Here is a 20,296-nt window from a genome sequence, read left to right as displayed (position 1 = left end):
GAGGAGCTTGACACAACACTCGATCCAATGAACCTCAGGATCATGACCTGAGCCGAAATCAAGTTGGACACTCAACGGACTGAGCCACCAGGTGTCCCACGAGAGAGAATCTTAAACAGGCTCCATGCTCAGTGTGGAGTCCAAAGCAGGGCTCAATGCCCCAACTCTGGGATCATGACTTGAGTCAAAATCAAGAGTTGGAGGCCAACAGACTGAGCCACTCAGGCACCCCATAACAACATGGACGGATCTTGAGGGCATTATGCTAAGTGAAGTAAGTCAGACAGAAAGACAAATACTGTAAATCATGTATATGCAGAATCTAAAAAAGATGAATGCACAGAAATAGAGACTAGACTGCTGGCTGCTAGGGACTGAAGGCATAAGACAAATGGGGAGCTATTGGTCAAAGAGTACAAACTTCCAGTTAGAAGATGATTTTTTTTAAGTTTATTTATTTTGAGAAAGAAAGCACATAAATGGGAGAGGGACAGAGAGAGAGAGGCAGAGAAAAAAAAGCCCAAGCAGGCTCTGCGCTGTCAGTACAGAGCCCAATGTGGGGCTTGAATTCACAAACTGTGAGATCATGACCTGAGCTAACGTCTGATGTTTAACCAACTGAGCCAACAAGGCGCCCCAACATGAATAATTTCTGAAGATCTAATGTGTAACACAATGATTACAGTTGATAATACTGTATTTTATATGTGAAATTTGCTAATAGATCTTAAATATTCTCCCTAAAAAAAATTAACTGGTGATGCTCTGTATAAATGTGTTAAATCAAGATATTATACACTTCATATTTGTACAATGGTATATGTCAATTATATCTCAGTAAAGCTGGGGTGGAGGGGAAGTTGCCCATAAAATCAATACCAAACACAACACCAAACTTCCAGATTATGTTCAAAAGTCTCTCAAACAAACAAACAAACAAAAAAAATGAAAGAAAGAAAGAAAAAGAAAAAAGAAAAGAAAAGAAAAGGCTATTTGTGCAGTAACCACAGAACAACTGCAGGCTACAAACATTCTTGTGTTGCATTATCAATATACCCATATTTTCTCCTTATCCCTCAGGGTTCCCCTCACTGATCAGCAAAATACCAAGTATCACTTAGAAACAAAATTATCTTAACTGTCATGATCAATCCAAAGTGATCAGGTGAAAGAATGTGTAATAAAAGAGCATAAACTGTAGGTAAAGATAATAGAGAAAAGCCTAAAGGCCTTGCCAACGTCATGGATATGAAAAATGCAAGTGGTGTGAATAAACAATAGTTCTTTCCATTTTATCATGCTTTTAAGAAATTACTTTGAAGAATGATGCCAGTCTGAAATCAGCTTTTATAATCATTTTAAACAGCACCATCAATATTTAATAGTATGTAACAGGAGATTTGGTATTTGCTAGGATTAGGAGATTTTATATTTTATGGGATGAGCTACATAAAACAAAAGTTCACCTGTGTGAAAATACATTCAAATTGACAAAATACACCTATTTTCATTAGGAGTTCATCAAGTGTGTCCCAGGGACAATGCTAGTGGTCTCTGAGCCTTATCAGGGGAATCTCTGATGTGCTGCTTCCTTCTTTTTCAGGAATGAACGGACAGCTGTCTTATAATACTTAATAAAACTCATAAATTAATTTATTGGTGTTTTATCAAAAGTACGGTCTGGTTTGCTGTCGTTACTGTTGTTGTTATAAAACAAATGCTGGCTTCTTTTCCCCAGCATTAAGCCAACCCAATGTCAAAGTAGCTAATATCATTAATGTGGGTCATGGGGATATCTGACTCCATTGAATGCTTTATTAGCTGACAAACTGGAAAAAATTAGGCCATGTGTGGTATAATACAAAAATAATCCCAATTCTCCACTCCTCCATACTTTACCCCTCAACCCTGTGTCCATCCCTTATCCATGCCCTCCCACTCTGATTCTGGGGTCAGCCTTATGAATTATTTTGGTTAATATGATACTAGCAAATATGACACAAGCAGAAGCTGAAAAAGTGTTTGAACTGGTGATTATGCCCCAACTAGCCAACTGGAGACAGCCAAGCCAAGTCATCCTCATCATTCCAACAGAGGCCATCCTAAGACTGGCCATCAGTCAGCTGGGCCCGAGACATGAGAGCAAGCCCAGCCCAGGTCAGCAGAGCTACCTGCCAAGGTCAGACAAGCCTGCTCAGGACAGCTGGGCTTAAACAGGTGTGTTGGTTGTTGTGCAGCTTTATTGTGGCAATGGATAATAGATACCCACACACTCCACTGCAAATTTGCTGAAATCAAAGAGCATTTGCCTGATAGCTTGAGGAGTGATCTGCTTCCAGTAGGTACTGTAAGAAGAACAAATGTTTGCTATTTGTAAAAATTATATTGTGGTCTGGCATCATAGGAATATCTGTTACGGCAAGGAAATGAAATGTATCAAGTGGTAGGAAACATAAATAGGTTTAAAAAATTAGAATGGGGAACTGATATTATTTTGAGGATCACAATCTACTGCTGTTTTTCTTTCATATAATATTTTTAGGAAAACTGGTTTTGATACTTCCCACGTCAGGTAATCTTGTATTTACTTTTATTTCTAAACACTAGAAAAAAGAAAAATTAGGGGAACCTGGGTGGCTCAGTTGGTGAAGCGTCTGACTTCGGCTCAGGTCATGATCTCGTGGTCCATGAGTTAAAGCCCAGAATTGGTCTCTGTGCTGACAGCTTAGAGCCTGGAGCCTTCTTCGGATTCTGTGTCTCCCTCTCTCTCTGCTCTTCCTTTGCTCGCACTCTGTCTCTCTCTCTCTCAAAATAAAATTTTTTTTTATTCTAAATTTTTTTAAATTGAGCCATGGAAGCAAGAATCCATTATCGGTGCAGTTAGATTCAGTTTAGTGAAAAAAAATTTGGAGCATTCAATGTGACAGGTACTATATGGACATTGGGAATTTAAAGATTAGGATATATTTTCTGCCCTTGAGGACCTTAAAGATTTGTGAAGGAGACAAATATAAAAATAGATCATTTCAACATAATGTGATAAGTGATAATACAATGATGTGCACAAGTTTCTTTGGAATCACAGAGAATGGTGTGTAGCTTGGCCTGGAGGGATGGGTGACTGAGCTGAGAGAATCAGAAGCATTAACGAAGGCAAGGAAGTTAGAAAGGATGTTTCAGGGTAGTGAAAACAGAATGAATACAGTCCTCAAAGCATGAAACCATATAGTGTGTGTTAAATATTCACCAAAGAGTGAATAATAAAATGGAAAATGGAAAGAAATGAAATTGGGAAAACAGCTAGGGGTCAGTCCAGGAGGGTTCACATCCATGGTAAGGGCCTGGCTCAGTATTCTGAAGGTCATGGGAAGGTATTGAAGCCATTTAAACCAGGAGCTAGATGGTCATATGTATGTTTTACATAGATTTCTCTGAGAACAAGATGGACACAGAACTGGTTAAAAAAGCCACTGCAGTATTCTAGGAGAGAGGGAATGAAGTCCTGGATTAGGACAGTAATAGGAAGTATAGAGAATATGGGATGGATTGGGGTCTTGTTTTGACTGGGGCAGGAGAAGCAGGAGGCGAAGGGAAAAAAGAAACTAGGATAATGTAGTGGACCTGTGACCTTCTGCCAAGATCCCCTCTTTGGGGCTTTGTGAAAGATCTGCCACTGACTACCCCCAGTGGCTCCTTTGCTGGACATTCTCGTGGCTTCAGGGAATTGTTTCATCCAGTCCTTCAGGGGTTGCCTGTGACCAATGACAGTCTGATAAGGGTATTGAGCATATGCCCATGATATTCAGGAGAGATAAAGGTTTAAGAATCATCAAATACAGATGATAGGTAAAACCATACAGTGGATGTGAGCATGTAAGGAGAGGAGGCAGAGAAGGAATGGTAGGCCACTACAAGGTACTGGAAACACCTGGGGCACCTGGGTGGCTCAGTTGGTTAAGTGTCCAACTCTTGATTTTGGCTCAGGTCATAATCTCATGGTTTCTGTGATCAAGCCCCGTGTAGGGCTCTGAGCTGACAGTGAGGAGCCTGCTGAGGATTCTCTCCCTCTCTGTCTGCTCCTCCTCCACTTGCACTCTCTCTCTCACACAAGAAATGAATGAATGAATGAATGAATGAATGAACGAATGTCACTGGAAACATCAACAGTGAGAGAGTGAGCTGAGCAGGAGGAGATCATGAAGGGGTTTGAGAAAGGATGGTCAGAATGGTGTGAGGAAGAACAGGACAGGAGTGTCTTGGAAGCTGTGGAAGCTGAGATGATTAAGAAGAGAGTAGATTAATGCACAGGCCCCTTTGCCATCAGCCAAACTCCCCTACAAACTATTGTCCTCCTTTCTAAAATACAAGCCTAATCATGTCACTCTTCTGTTCAACATTTCCTGCTGGGATGCCCTTTCCTGTCCCTGCCCTTTGCCTCATTCCTTATTCCATAAAGTTAATCAGAGGAGACATCATACTCACAGCTCAGCCATGGTTGGTGTGTAAAAATTAGATGATTTCTTGGAAGCTGACTCTTGGAGGAGAATCATACCTTTTCAGAAGAAAGCATTCCCCTTTTCAATTCTTGGGTAAGGCCTAGAAGCTGCAGCTATTTTATAAGCTGGGAAGTGTAGCAGGATAATCTTGAGCCCCTGCAGAGACTGAGCACATGGAGCCAGCAAACTCTGCTCCTGCCCATCCAAAAACTGTGGTGTCTTTTGTAGTAGGTGACAGGCAAGGAAATGGTCTTTCTTGGTTAAGTGGGAGGGATGATATTTGTGCATCAACTTATAGATAGAGAAGAAATGGAGAAGAGCAGGGTTACTTGTTCCTTGGCCAATAAGGAACAAGATCTGACCCCCTGGAGAGATGGTAGAAGCACAAGGGAGAGTTTTTTTGGATATAGGATCTTGGGAGATTCAGCATACAACGGTTATTTCAGCTGCAAATCACTGAAACTAACTCAAGTGCAATGGGATCTTAAGATCTGAAGGTCATGGGAAGTTACTGAAGCCATTTAAACCAGGAGCTAGATGCTTCAGATTCTGTCTCTGTCTCTCTACCCCTCCCCCTTGCGTGCTCTCTCTCTCTCTTTCAAATATAAATAAACATTTAAAAAATAAATAAAAGTTAAAAAAAATAGCACGGAGGGCCACAGAATCAACTTATCTGTAGATACTGAGGCATCTTTTATTCCTTTGTCAACCTGCTCCCATCACTGTGAATAAAAACACAAACCCCCAAACCACTCTTACTCGTCCACCCTTGCACAAACTCAATTCCCAAAAGAGAGGGAAGGCATCAGAGGTAGACAGTGGCCTGTGTGAGGCTTTGTTGTGGGCCTGTTGTAACTAGCCACACCTCTGAGTAAGGAGGGCATTGGTCCTAAACTCCGCCAATAAGTCAGTGATATGCCAGTATCAATGTTCAAGTGTCCTTATTTTTATCCAGATACTAGAGAAACATGAGGATATTTGGGTTATAATAGAAACTGCTGTTTGTGGCACCATACCTTTGAAATAAAACAGTTTTAACATAGATGTGAAATGCAACATATCACAAAATATACAAACTCTTAGAGTTCCCAAAGCCTAACAGATGCACTCATAAGATTGCTTAGTGTTTCTGAAAGCTTGCCAATTGGTCATTCATATACCCTCAGCATTATCCTACATCAAGGGTTCTCAAACTTGAGTATGCATGCATCAGAATCACCTGGAGGGCTTATTGAACCCAGATTACAGGATCCCAACTCCAGAGGGTCTCACAAAATAGGTCTGGGCTGGGGCCTGAGAAATTCCGTTTCAAATCTGGGAGCTGCTCCACCACTCCTAGGACCACACCTTGAGAACCACTGATCTGTGTCACTTTCCTTCTTAATTGCCAAATAATACATAATTGCTTTTTATTATATGGTTTTGAGGTAGGGAAGCTGTAGGGACTCCATTTTAGAAAGGTTCTGTCTTGGGGCACCTGAGTGGCTGAGTCGGTTAAGTGTCCAGCTCTTCTTGGTTTTGGCTCAGGTCACGATCTCATGGCTTTGTGCGTTCAAGCCCTGAGTGGTGCCGTGCTGTCAGCACAGAGACTAGTTGGGATTCTCTCTCTGCCCCTCCCCTACTGTGCTTTCTTTCTCAAAATAAATAAACTTTAAAAAAAAAAAAGAGAGAGAGAGAAATAAGCTGGAAAGAACTTAGTGAATTAGAAAGTACAGATAAAATGGAGGTATAGTTGAAGTTCACTTTCAGATGCATAAAATATAAAAAAGTCTTCTCTTATAAAAATTCTACAAGGATGTCCTGCAATGCCATAAACAAAAATGAAAAGTCTCTTTAAATTCAAACAAGTAATAAATATTTCCTTGTCTTCTGTTTTCTGTGATTCCTCTCTCTCTCTCTCTCTTTTTTCCCTTGTTCCTTCTTTCTTTCGAAAACACTTGGAGTTTTTCCTCAAGTCATTTGGAAGTTGTTCTACAACAGATGATGCACAAGGCAGGGTTATTTGTGGATTACAGCTAAGTGTTTTTATTCACAGTAAAGCTGCAAATGTGCTCAATTAAGGTAACCTGCTGACAAGCTAAGTGCTTTTCTTTGTTAATGATGGCAGTCGTTAAGAACCACAGTAAAAGATTAAAATCTAAAGAAGAGGACAGTCTCATATATTAACAGGAGTTGGAGTTTTCTATTCTGAGCAAAATGCTCGCTCTGTTTAAAATTAATAAACCTCTACCACTCACTCCAAGCCACTAAGAATGTCTTCCTGCCATGTCTCATAAAGAAATTTTACATGTGTTTTTGTTTTTGTTTTGCAAGAGGAAGCGTTTTGATCCATACAATTTGAATAAGCAGGCAGAGAAAGGATGCTCTGCTCTAGACCAGAAACGCCTGATGGAGTAAGGCAGAGTGACACAGTCACAGAATAGTGGCAAGGCAAACAAGACAACAGGATTTTGTAATTTTGAGGAATGATTTTCTTTTGTTCAAATTGTCTTTGTAGTATTGCTACATTTATTTTCAATTACAATTATTTAAAATATAAACTGATGTCAGAATTTAGGCCTCTCCTTTGCTTACCTGTTTTTTTAAATCATCATTTTGTTTAATTGAAGCAGAATGCTAACAGAAAAGGATACAAATCCTAAGTGTACACCTTGATGGATTTTAGAGTGAACCCCCTCAAGTAACCACTACCTAAAATAGGAACTAGAATACCACCAGCATCCCCAAATCCTATCATACCTCCTCTCAGTTACTATCCATTCCCTCCTCCATTAACTGCTATTTTGATTTCCATCACCATATTAATTTTTTAAACTTCATGTTTTAAAATTTATTCATATTGATGCATTTATCAGTTCTTCATTTCCATTGCTATAGGGTATTCATTCCACTGCATTAAGAATTGAGATTTGGGGGGCGCCTGGGTGGCTTGGTCGGTTGAGCGTCTGACTTCGGCTCAGGTCATGATCTCATGGTCTGTGGGTTCAAGCCCCGCGTCGGGCTCTGTGCTGACAGCTCAGAGCCTGGAGCCTGTTTCAGATTCTGTGTCTCCCTCTCTCTCTCTGCCCCTCCCCTGTTCATGCTCTGTCTCTCTCTGTCTCAAAAGTAAATAAACGTTAAAAAAAATTTTTTTTTTTAAAAAGAATTGAGATTTGGGGCATCTGTGTGGCTCAGCTGGTTAAGCATCTGACTCTTGATTTCAGCTCACCCCATGATCTCATGGCTGTGAGATCGAGCTCCATGTTGGGCTCTGTGTTGAGTGTGGAGCCTGCTTGAGATTGTCTCTCTTCCTCTCTCTGCTCTTCCCCTGGGCTCGCTCTTGCACGTGCGCTCTCTCTCAAAATAAATAAATAAATTTTTTTTTAAATGGAGATTGCCTGCACCTACATAAACTTAATGATGGGACTGATTGCTAAGACCACCTGTGTCAATATTACTGCCTTTATCCCCCAGGAAATTCTTGCCAAGGAAGATAAAGTCGCAGATCAATAAAATTTAACAGTTTGTATCAGGAAAATTGCAGAAACCAATTCCTATAAGCAAATAGTTTTCTTATCTGGGTAAACAACTCACTTATCAGGATAATAGTTTGTTCTTCATAAAACTCATCTCCAGATTATAACCATGAACATCAATTCTAAAATGCTGTGTCATGAACTTCATCCAGTTCCAACCAGTTCCCTAGTGTGAACAACCTGTCATAAACCTGAGTTCAGAATCCCCAAACCTAAAAATACTCTTCCCTAATACCCCCTTTTAGGGACACTACTTACTAATGTCACCAGCTAGGCCCCAAAACTTGACCTTTAGTACCCACCTTCTTGTACTCGCCAATATTTGCTCCACATTTTCCTTAAGCTTTTCTTTCCAGTTTATCTCTTAGCTCAGGTAAATGTAAAACCACCCCTAGAGCAATAGCAACTGCTCTGACAAGACCTCCAGCCGTCCCAGACCATCCAGACCAGTTTGAACTTTTCCCATTTTCTTTGGTGAAATGTCTTTTCCCATTTTCTAATTGGATTGTTTTTTTTTACTGTTGAGTTTAGAAAATTCTCTGTTATGGATACAAGTTTTTTTGTCATATATGTCAATTTATATGTCATATAAATATTTGTCATCAAAAATGTCAGTATTTTCTCCTAGTCGATGGCTTATTTATCTTTTTAATAGGCTCTTTTGCAAAGCAAAAGTTTTAAACTTTGATGAACCCCAATTAATCCATTTCTTTTTCTTTTTTCTTTTCTTTCTCTTTCTTTCCTCCCCTCCCCTCCCCTCCCCTCCCCTCCCCTTTTAGGGGGAGACCTCCCCTCCCCTCCTCTCCTCTCCTCCCCTCTCCTCTCCTCTTCTCTCCTCTCCTCTCCTTTCCTTTCCAGAGCTTTATGGTATTATTTCTAAGAACTCTGCCTATCCCTAGTTGGTGAAGAGTTTCTCCTGTGTTCTCTTCTAAAAGTTTTATAGTAGTATGGTTTATATTTACCTCTATAATCTGTTTTGAGTCAATTTTTGGATAAAGTACAAGGTTTAGGTTGAGTTTTTATTTGTTTGTTTTTTGCCTATTGCTGCCCATTTATATGTTTGTTTTTCATTCAGACATCCTATTGCAAAAATACCTGTTCTTTTGCCTATTTTTCTATTGGGCTTTCTAATTTGTATTTTTAATTTGCATGGATTCTATAAAGATAGTGGATATGAGTCTCTTCTTAGATGTATGCAAATATCTTCTCCCAACCTGTGACTGCGTTTTCTCTCTCTTAGTGGTATCTTCTGATGAATAGTTCTTAATTTTAATGAAATTAACCAATTTCTTGAAAATTTGAAATTCACTTTACTAACCCTTCTGATTTGTGCTTTTTGTATCATGTTTAAGAAATCTTTAGGGGTTCCTGGGTGGCTCAGTTGGTTGAGTGTCCGACTCTCAATTTTGGCTCAGGTCATGATCCCAGGGTTGTGGGATCGAGCCCCATGTCATGCTCCGCACTGAGCATGGAGCCTGCATAAGATTCCTTTTCTCCCTCTCCCCCCTACTCATGTGTGTTCTCTGTCTTTCTCAAAAAAGAAAAGAAAAGAAAAGAAAAGAAAAGAAAAGAAAAGAAAAGAAAAGAAAAGAAAAGAAAAGATTTTCCTTCATCAAGGAAGGCCACGAAAATATTCTTTGTTATCTTCTAGAACCCTAGAATCTTTATTGTTTTCTTTCTTGTTTAGATCTACAATCTTTCTAGAGTCATATTTTGTTTATTGTGTGAGGTCAAAATTAAGATGCATTTTTCTTTTATATGGATTTCCAATTGACCAGCACTGTTTATTGAAAAGGCCATTCTTTTCTTGTTGTGCTGCAGTACTATCACTGTAAAAAATTAAGAACTGTATATGTGTGAGTCCATCTGGACTTTCAGGGAATTGGCTTATGTAATTGTGGGAGCTGGTTAAGCAGGCTCTGTAAGACTGTCATCTCCTTGTCTGATGTTGGAGTTTGAAGTCCATAGGGCAGGCAATCAGGAAGAGAAGATCATGAAGCAGGCTGGAACTCACAAACATGAGTTGGAAACCCACAAGGAACACTGAAACCTTTGTTCTTGTTGCCTCTGACCTTGGTGACAGGGGCATCCTGCTGAAGCCTCAGCCCTCAGTCACAGAGATAAACACATACCTGGCCCAGGAGTTAGGGAAGTTGAAGAAGGATCCTGGAGAAGGTGAAGTGATTGTGGGTCCAGCTGCTACTTCACAACAGCAAGGGGAATCAGCATATTAGCTACAGTAGCTGTTGCTTCCCTTTTACCTTCCAAATCTCCCAAGTATCTCTCTGGAAGCTCACCTTAATCAGGAACATAAAAGAAAGCATTCTGGGAAATGTAGTTCAGCCGGCCAAACAGACACAGTACAAAGCTACTTCAGAGTTATTTAAATATTTTTGTTCTTTCTTTGAGGAAAAAGAGATGGGGATGTGTTTTTTATAAGATTATTTTCACTGGGTTTAGAGTATTACATTGTCACTTCATTCAACACTTTTGTGTGTCATTTTATTGTTTTCTGGAGTTCATTGTTAATATTAATTGATCAGCAATCACTCTTATTTGTTCTTTAAAAGAAATGCATCTTTTTATCTGGCTGCTCTTAAGATTTTCTTTTTGTCTTTGGGTTTCTATAGTCTTATTATGATATACCTAAGTATGTTTTCTTATGTATTTTATCCTGCTTGGGATTCATAAAATTTCTTAAATTTGTGTCTTGATAATTTTCATATGGTTTAGGAGATTCTTGCCTAATAATTAAATATTATTTCTTCACATTTTCTCTTTCTTCTCCTTTTGGGACTCTAATAAGTATATGTTAAAACTTTTCTTTAGGTTCCAAATCTTTCTTTCTTTCTTTCTTTCTTTCTTTCTTTCTTTCTTTCTTTCTTTCTTTCTTTTTTTATCCTCATTTGTCTCTGTGCTTCAGTCTTCAATCTGGATATTTTTTACTGACTTGTTTTCAGATTGCTAAATCTCTCTTCAGCTAATGTGAAACTATATGTATCTATCTATATCTATGTCTATATATATATAAAACTTCCCCCAGTTCCTGGCACAGAGCACCTGAACCCTTGTAAATTCCTAAGTAATAAGAGCACTAGGATCATCTTTTTTCTAACAAGGTGATACTAGGTGAGCTCTGGATGGGGACTGATCACCACAAAGATCAAGAAGTGATTGAGGCTTGAAATTTTCAGCTCTATCCCTCATCCTCCAGAGAGGAGGAAAGGCCTATACATGAAGTTAATAATTGATAATACCTACATGAGGAAGCCTCCACAAAAATCCCAATAGTAGGGAGCTTCCAGGTTGGTGAACATATCCACATACCAGGAAGGTGATATATTGCACCTCCACAGGAACAGAAGCTCCTGCAGTCAGGACCCTCTCAGATCTCACCCTATATATATCTCCATTTGGCTGTTTACTGTATCTTTTATCACATCCTTAAATAAACTGGTAAACATAAGTGTTTCCCTGAGTTCTGTGAGCCACTCTAGCAAATAAATGAAATCCAAGGAGGGGTTTGCAGGAACCTCAGATTTATAGATAGTCAGTAGCATAGGGGACGATCTGGACTTGAAATGGCATCTGAAGTCAAGTGGGAGCAGTCTTGTGGGATTGAGTCCTTAACCTGTGGGATCTGATATCATCTCCAGGTATGAAGTATCAGCCTTTGTTGAATTGTAGGACACCCAGCTGGTGTCAAAGAGAACTGCTTAGTGGGGAAAAAACCCACATCAGGTATCAGAAGTGTGTGAGAGACAGAAAAGGAAACACACAGGAGGAAAGACTGAGGTTTTCCCCCCAAACAGCTAATTTGTTGTTAAAGCCATCTAGTCCATTCTTAATTTTAGATATTGAATATTAACTAGAAATTCTAATTGATTTTTTAATATACTTTAGTACACTGATGAAATTCTCCATCTTGTTGTCTACTTCCTTGGACACATTAATTATAGCTATTTTAAAGTCTGTATCTACTAACACCAATTTTAGGAATACCTGTGGGTCTGCTTTATGTTCTCATTTTTCTCAAATCTTTTAGTATGCCTGGTAATTTTTTATTCAATGCCTGAAATTGTGTATTTAATACTGTAGAAGTTCTTGGTAATACTATTTCCTTCCAGAGAGGTTGTTTTTTTTTTTAAGCTTCTGAGACTCCATTAAAATAGAATCATATTATCCTCATCTAATAAGGAATTGATCTGATTCAGAGTTAAGTTTCAGCCCTTTAAAAGCCTAGTCTATTTCTTGTTTTCTTACTGAAAGCCTGGGAGTCTATAGCAGGACCTCTATATCTTGGCAAACCCTGAAGACCAAGTTTAACTCCCTAGAACTATGCAATGCTGGTAGCTCTATGTAAGGTTCTCAGTCTCCTAATATCTACTTTCCTTGCAGTTCTCTTTCTCCTGATCTGTGCTGCTTCCATATCAGTACATGCCTAAGGGAAACAGAAAAGTTGGATATTGACTACCCCAATGAGTTTCCTTTCTTTCAGGGATCTTGGCTCCTCAAGTCCTGATTACATTGGTGGCTGTCTGATGCCTTCAAACAATTTTGTCTTGTTTTATTTTTGTATTGTATTTAGCTTTCTAGCTGTTCTCAGCTAGGTGATTGATTTGCTACAAGTTAATCTGCTATAGTTGAAAGGAGGAGTACTCTTCTATTCGTTTTGATTCTATCTTTGACTTCTCAGTACCTTCCTTCCCTTGCTTTGAATTGATAAGAACATTTAATTCTGGTGACAAAGTTGTACAAACACCTGTTATCTTCTCCCTTTGTCCAATGATCACCTCTTCTCTGGAGAATCTTTATATGCAAAATAAACAACAACAAAAAAATGGCCCTGGATTCAGGGTCAGTTGAACAGTCCCCACAAAATTCTTAAGTCCTTCACTCCACCTGTCCAGTAGGAGTGAGGAACACCACTGACTCAATGTTTATCCCATGAGAAAATCCTCTCTCATTATGCTGTAATCATGTGTGTAAGCCTAGAAATATCTCTGGCTTCCACTTGACTGAATTCCTTCAGAAAACTATATTGTCTGCATACTCTTCTGTTGCCTCTCCATATGACAATAACTTTGTTAAATTTTCTGCAGAGAATAAACAGAGACAATCCAATCATTTACCTAACATAGTGGTTCAAAATTTGCTTTTTATTATTGATAATTTTGGGGCACCTTGGTGGCTCAGTCAGTTAAGTGTCTGACTCTTGATTTTGGCTCAGATCATGACCTCATGGTTCATGAAATGGAACCCTGCACCGGCTCTGTGCTGACAGCACAGATATTTTCTCTCCCTCTCTCCCTCTGCCCTTCCTTCTCTCTCTCTCTCTCTCAAAATAAATAAAATTTTAAAAAATTACAAAAACATTTTTCTAATTACTTTCTACTAATAGCATATACATTGGAGGTTATTGCCAATTTTGCAGAAAGCCTCCATGAAGTTTCACCATATTTAGAAGAGTTTCCCAGACCAAAATTTTGCCTTGATATATTTCAAACCTTATTTCTGCTCCATAACCCAGATCCCTCTAATTCTGGGTTTCACTAGACACATTCAAATTGCAATGAGACCACAATCTCTGCACCTTTGTTATAGCAATGGGTGAGTGGGCACAAGGGGCAATAGGATGATTCTTGAAAGCCATCCTTACACTGGAACACTTTGTAATAACTCTAAACAAAAGTGAATGTGAAACACACAAATCTATTTCACTAAACCAAAACTAAACCTAAAACAACTTTCCCTTAGCTGGATCCTCAAAATGTCCATGGCCACTCCAAACTCTGACAAGAGGGGAAGTGCAACAAAGGAGAAATTCTAATAGAAAGAGACTGCAATCTCAAGTGATTATCTTATCAGTTAAAATATCTTAAATTTGCAAATTTTATAGAAATATATGTCTATGAAAACACACTGCTAGGGCCATTTCCAGGGCATTGGAGGGCACTGGGCAGGTGAGGAAGGGCTTTTTAAGCTTCATAGTAAATATACCTTGTATTTAAATATTATTAAAGACCCCCCTCCACCCCACAGGGTAGCTCATTTAGAATGTGGACTCTAGGAAAAAGGAAACTTAGTGTACTGTTGGTGGAAATGTAAACTGGTGTAGCCACTTGGAAACAATATGGTGGTTCCACAAAGAATCAAACATATAATTACCATATGATTCAATAATTCCACCACTGAGCATTTACTCAAAGAAAATGAAAACACTAATTCAAAAAGATATATGCACCCTATGCTTATTGCAACATTATTTACAATAGTCAAGATATGGGAGAAACCCAAGTGTTCATCAATAGATAGATGGATAAAGAAGAGGTGATAGTTATATCTATCTATCTATACATACATACATACATACATACATACATACATATATAGTGGAATATTACTCAACCATAAAAAGAATGAAATCTTGCCATTTGAAACAAAATGGATGAAGCTACAGGGTACAATTCTAAGTGAAATAAGTCAATAAGAGAAAGACAAATACTATATGATTTCACTCATATGTGGAATTTAAGAAATAAAACAGGAGCACCTGGGTGGCTCAGTTGGTTGAGTGTTGGACTCTTGATTTCAGCTCAGGTCATAATCTCACGGTTGGTGTCAGAGCCTGTGTCAGGCTCTGCTCTGGCAGCGTGGAGCCTGGTTGGGATTCTGTCTCCATCTCTCTCTGTCCCTCCTCTGCTCATGCTTGCACACGCTCTCTCTCTCTCTCTCTCTCTCTCAAAATAAATAAATAAACTTTTTTTAAAAAAAAGAAATAAAATAAATGAACAAAGGACAAAGAGACCAAAAAAAACCCCCAGACTCTTAAATATAGAGAACTGGTGGTTGCCAGAGGAGAAGCAGGTTGGGGATGGGTGAAATACATAAAGAGAATTAAGAGTACACTTATCATGATGAGCACTGAATAATGTATAGAGTTGTTGAATCGTTACATTGTGCATCTGAAACTAATATAACAATGTATGTTAATTATACTTCAATTTAAAAAAAAATAAATAAGATAGCTGAAATTTAAAAAACAGAAAAGAATGTGGACTCTGGAATAATCCTAGACTAAGAAATCCTTGCCCTTTATATAAATTCATACACATGGTCTTAGGGAGATTCAGTACCGCATCAAACCATGTCCCCTAACTGTCTCATTTCAGTAGGGCTTCCTGAGGGAAGGGGCAAGAGAACAATAATTGTTCCCCAAATTCCTTCTCTCTCTCTAAATGTCCAGTCAAATATACTGCTCCTACCTCTCTTCTTTCCTACTCTCAAAGTTCTCAGAGGACAAAGAGTGGTGAGAGCATTCTGAAATACATTGTCCTCACAGAAGACTGGAGTGAATAAAGCCTTGCCTCCCTCTACTCCCCACTTCTCCCACAAACCCGCTGGATTAGCTTTTAATCCTTCTACTTTCTCTCAAATGCCTGAGGGAAGGCCATTATACACCTTGGGTTTACCTCTTCACTTTTCCAAAAGGCTAAATATGTTCAAATCTCTGGGATTTCAGTGTTTGGCTACAAAGTGTTGACTTTGGGTGCCATAGTCTTAATTCTATGTACAAACATATAAAGGCTGTGTGCAAAGTTAGCTGTGTTTATTTCACCACAAGAAGAAAAATCTAAGCGTACTTGGGCATTAAAACTTAGAACAACGGATGGCTATATTATGTCCGTGTTTACAGAACACCATCTGCTGAGCTGTTATGGCAACATGCAGAGTGGTGCAATCCATAGACCTTAAGTCCTGAATGGGATTTGAAGTGTGTGTACTTCATCTGAACCACAAAAATAGTTGACTAAGGTACTTTTTTATGTTGTTGTTGTTGTTGTTAAGATTAGGTAAACACTGGAGGAAGCATTTGACCTAATTATTTCATCTTCTATAATTACGAATGTTAAATATTAATACTTTTGCCCATCTACCCCATTGGACTAACCTATGATCTGAAGAAATCATGCTACTACTTTTTAAAATTTTAACTTACATCCAAGTTAGTTAGCATATAGTGCAATAATTTTTTCAGGAGTAGAATCCAGTGATTCATCCCCTACATATAACACCCAGTGTTCATCCCAAGTGTCTTCCTCAATGCCCCTTGCCCATTTAGCCATCCCCCCATTCACAACCCCTCTAGAAACCCTCAGTTTGTTCTCTACATTTGAGAGTCTCTTATATTTTGTCCCCTTCCTGTATTTATATTATTTTTACTTCCCTTTCCCTATGTTCATCTGTTTTGTATTTTAAAGTCCTCATATGAGTGAAGTCATATGATATTTGTCTTTCTCTGACTGATTAATTTCGCTTAGCATAATACCCTCTAGTTCCATCCACGTTGTTGCAAATGGCAAGATTTCATTCCTTTTGATTGCCAAGTAATACTCCATTGTATATATATACCACATCTTCTTTATCCATTCATCTGTCAATGGACACTTGGGCTCTTTCCATACTATGGCTATTGTTGGTGACCCTGCTATAAACATTGGGGTGCATGTGTCCCTTCAAAACATCACACCTGTATCCTTTGGATAAATACCTAGTAGTGCAGTTGCTGGGTCGTAAGGTAGTTCTATTTTTAATTTTTTGAAGAACCTCCATACTGTTCTCCAGAGTGGCTGCACCAGTTTGTATTCCCACCAGCAGTGCAAAAGAGTTCCCCTTTCTCCAATAATGCTACTACTTTTAACATGTGATTGTTTTTCAAATGTGAACCTCAAATTTTCAAACTCAAATTGCAATAGCATTTATCAAATGCCTGGGCACTGTTACCCAATACTTTCACATTATTGCCAGATAATCAGAGCTAACAATTCCCAAGCACATAATGAAGTTATAGTTGCAATGAGTCCAACCTATTCCAACCATCCTGGAGTGGGAGATCTTTACTCACATTTGCATGTATATTTCACATTATTAATCTCCAGGTTACATTTACAAATTTATATATATTTTCTATAGAAATGAGATTTTTTTTTGCCTATATTTATGCATCCAGCTAAAATTTAACTTTTAAAATAATATTCTGGGGGTTATGCAAGCAATTAAATTATTTAGCCAAAGTTGGTGGAGAAGAGATAAAATTTGTTGTTTAATCTCCAATATATGCATTAACATCTATATGCACACAAAACTATTCATATTATTTCTTTTAAAGAAGATTCAAATAAAAGGGAAGAGAGATAAAAATTTAGGCTTATATGTCACACAAGTGTAATAACTTTTATATTGTATATATTGTGAACATATCAGTTGGATTTAAATATTTTCCAATTCTGTGCACTTGTTTTCTTAAGTAAAGGTGCACAAAATGCTCATAAGTAAAATATGGCCTTTTATTTGTTGACTTAACAACAAGAAAAATTAACTAGAGCTAGAGGCACAGGCAACTATCAACTTTGAGCCCTGTCAAATTCTGAAAGTTCTGAGAGCAGTAGCTACACTCATGATAGGTGAGGTTTTTTTCCTTAGAAAAACAGTTTCACAAACATTTCTTGGACATGGCAAATGCTTAGAAAGTATTTGATGCTTTAAATGCAAATATTGAAATTATGAACCCTTTCAATGACATGGGAGGAGACATGGTATCTCGATGGGGTCTGGGGCTGTGGCTTGCTGACAGCCAGCTGTGGTGTGGGGCAAATTCTGTATTGCCACTGGGTCCAGAAAGGGCTAATTAAAGAGAGGTTAAAATCAAGGAGGCAATGTTCACATTTTCATTTGAAAAATGTTGAAAACTCATTTTAGATATAGAAATGGTGCTAAGGGGCGCCTGGGTGGCTCAGTCGTTAAGCGTCCGACTTCAGCTCAGGTCACAATCTCGCGGTCCGTGAGTTCGAGCCCCGCGTCAGGCTTTGGGCTGGTGGCTCAGAGCCTGGAGCCTGCTTCCAATTCTATGTCTCCCTCTCTCTCTGCCCCTCCCCCATTCATGCTGTGTCTCTCTCTGTCCCAAAAATAAATAAACGTTAAAAAAAAAATTAAAAAAAAAAAAAAAAGAAAAGAAAAGAAATGGTGCTAAAATGTGACCTCTCCTACACCCCTGAGATATTCTGTACCCATGGGGCATTTTACTTTGATCCTTTCCTACATCAGTCAGAAGAGTAATAAATACTTATAGCACCAGAAGAGACAGCAGCTGAAAGCACAGAGCCCCTCAAACCACTCTTACTGGAACAGGAAACTTCAGAAGCACTTGATATTGCCAACACCAATCATTATTAAGTAATACTTAGTATGTTCCTGGAGTTGTCTTAGGTGCTATAAATCTCCTACAAGCTCCTGGTGTAACTGAGAATTACTTTTTTCCTCATGTAAGGTGTCTTGTATTCGCAAATGGTACAGAAATTGTTCAGAGATGTGCAGCCAAGTTCCCCCCAACATGAAAGGTAACTTTTGTTGTCAACTCTATGCATATGTCTCTCATTTCTGGCACCATTTTTTTTGGACAGGAAATTTCATAATCCAAGGTCAGTGCCGCTTTCAGTAGACAAAGATAATGGTGGCTACCATTTTTTTGAGCAGTTATTATTTCATTTAACCATCATAAGAACACAGAGGTAGGGAATGCCTTTCTATTATGCAAATGAGGAAATGGAGGTTCAGAGAGCTCAAGCATCTTGAACAAAGCCACAAAGTTAAGTAAAAACTAGACTCAAGATCCCAACTCTGGTTTTTCTGAACTCAGAGTCTGAAACAGAAACAGAGGTGAACAAGGTTTATGGTATTCATTACACTCTTTTTCTAGTTCTGCCTTCTCTTATTTCTCCCCAACCTGGGCTTTGAAATGACGTTATTTCAACAAGACAGCTCACTTTTTGCAGTTTTTATTATGTTTGTTTCTTCTAAATGAACAATGGTGGTGGAAGAATTAAATGTCTTTGTCAAAAGCATAGCCAAAAGTCATGAGTGTAACTGAGAAGGTATAGGGTTCAGCAGACACACTTTGTCCAGAACACACCCCTGTTCCTATCTCTTATTCCATAAAGATCCATATCCCATGTCCTACCTCTTCTATAGAGCCTCTCCTGATTGCTCCCTGCCCCTGGCAATTTCTCCCTCCCCTGGCTTCTGTGTAAGGTGCTACAAGATCCTTGAGCAAGATCCTTGGGGACCTTTGTGTAGGGAACTGTGAATCCTACCTTTGTTTGGGTTAGTGCTAACGTTACTGGAAGACTGGGATCCTCTGAATCATTAGTGCTCAAGGATTCAGTAAGGCCTCCCTGAAGGTTGCCCTAAAAACCAACTACCTCAAACCAAGTGCTCCTGGAAGAAGGTGTCTCAGTACAAACAGCTAATGTTTTAAGAGTATGGATAAAGCTTGGTAAGCGCTAATTATAAACAAAGGAGTGGGAACTGAAAAGGGTGACCGATTCCAGAGACAAGACTCTGGGATCTTACTGTGATAGTAACCCTTTGGAAACTGGGCCACTATTCTGGGATCCTGAGATCTCTGTAAAAACCAAACCAAACCAGATTTGCTTTTGGGGGTATAGAGAAGATTTATCCAGTAATTATCCAGTAATATAATTAATAATGAAAATAGATGATTTTTCAAAATAAACTGCACTCTTCTTTGAATTTTGGATTGAATATATCAATATATGGGATCATTTTAAAGGCCACAAATGCTAAGAGCAGTAAGAGAGAACCTGTACGGAAGTTCACATGGTCTGCAGAGGTGGCTATCACAGAGTAAAGGAAAGATCTCTGAGACTTGGCATTCATTCCCAGGTACTTCCTACACTCTCTATCCTAGCTCTGGGACCTGACACAGGCTGCTGTCTGTGGTTCTGTTTTCTCATCATTAAAATGAAGGCCTTGGGGCACCTGGGTGGCTCAGTTGGTGAAGCGCCTGCCTTTGGCTCAGGTCATGATCTCACGGTTTGTGGGTTCAAGCCCCTTGTCAGGCTCTGTGCTGACAGCTCAGAGCCTGGAGCCTGCTTCGGATTCTGTGTCTCCCTCTCTCTCTGCCCTTCCCCCACTCACGCGCTGTCTCTCTCCCTCTCAAAAATAAACATTAAAATTTTTTTAAAAAGTAAATAAAATGAAGGCCTTAAACTTCATAAATTTAATATCATTTCCAAATGTGAAATTCTGTTTCTAAGCTATTCTTCTTCCAAGAGAAAAATGATATTTTAATTTCCACATATCTTTAATTGTAACCAAATTTGTACCCAGAAATAAAAAGATAAAGTACTTTCTCTTTCTCCCCTTCTTCCTGCCTCTCCCCTGCTTTCTCTCATCTGTTTGTTATGTACTTACAAAGAGTCTGTT

The sequence above is a fragment of the Neofelis nebulosa genome, chromosome 6 (genome assembly GCF_028018385.1).
Source record: "Neofelis nebulosa isolate mNeoNeb1 chromosome 6, mNeoNeb1.pri, whole genome shotgun sequence".
NCBI lineage: Eukaryota > Metazoa > Chordata > Mammalia > Carnivora > Felidae > Neofelis > Neofelis nebulosa.
Note: the sequence above shows the minus strand (reverse complement) of the source record.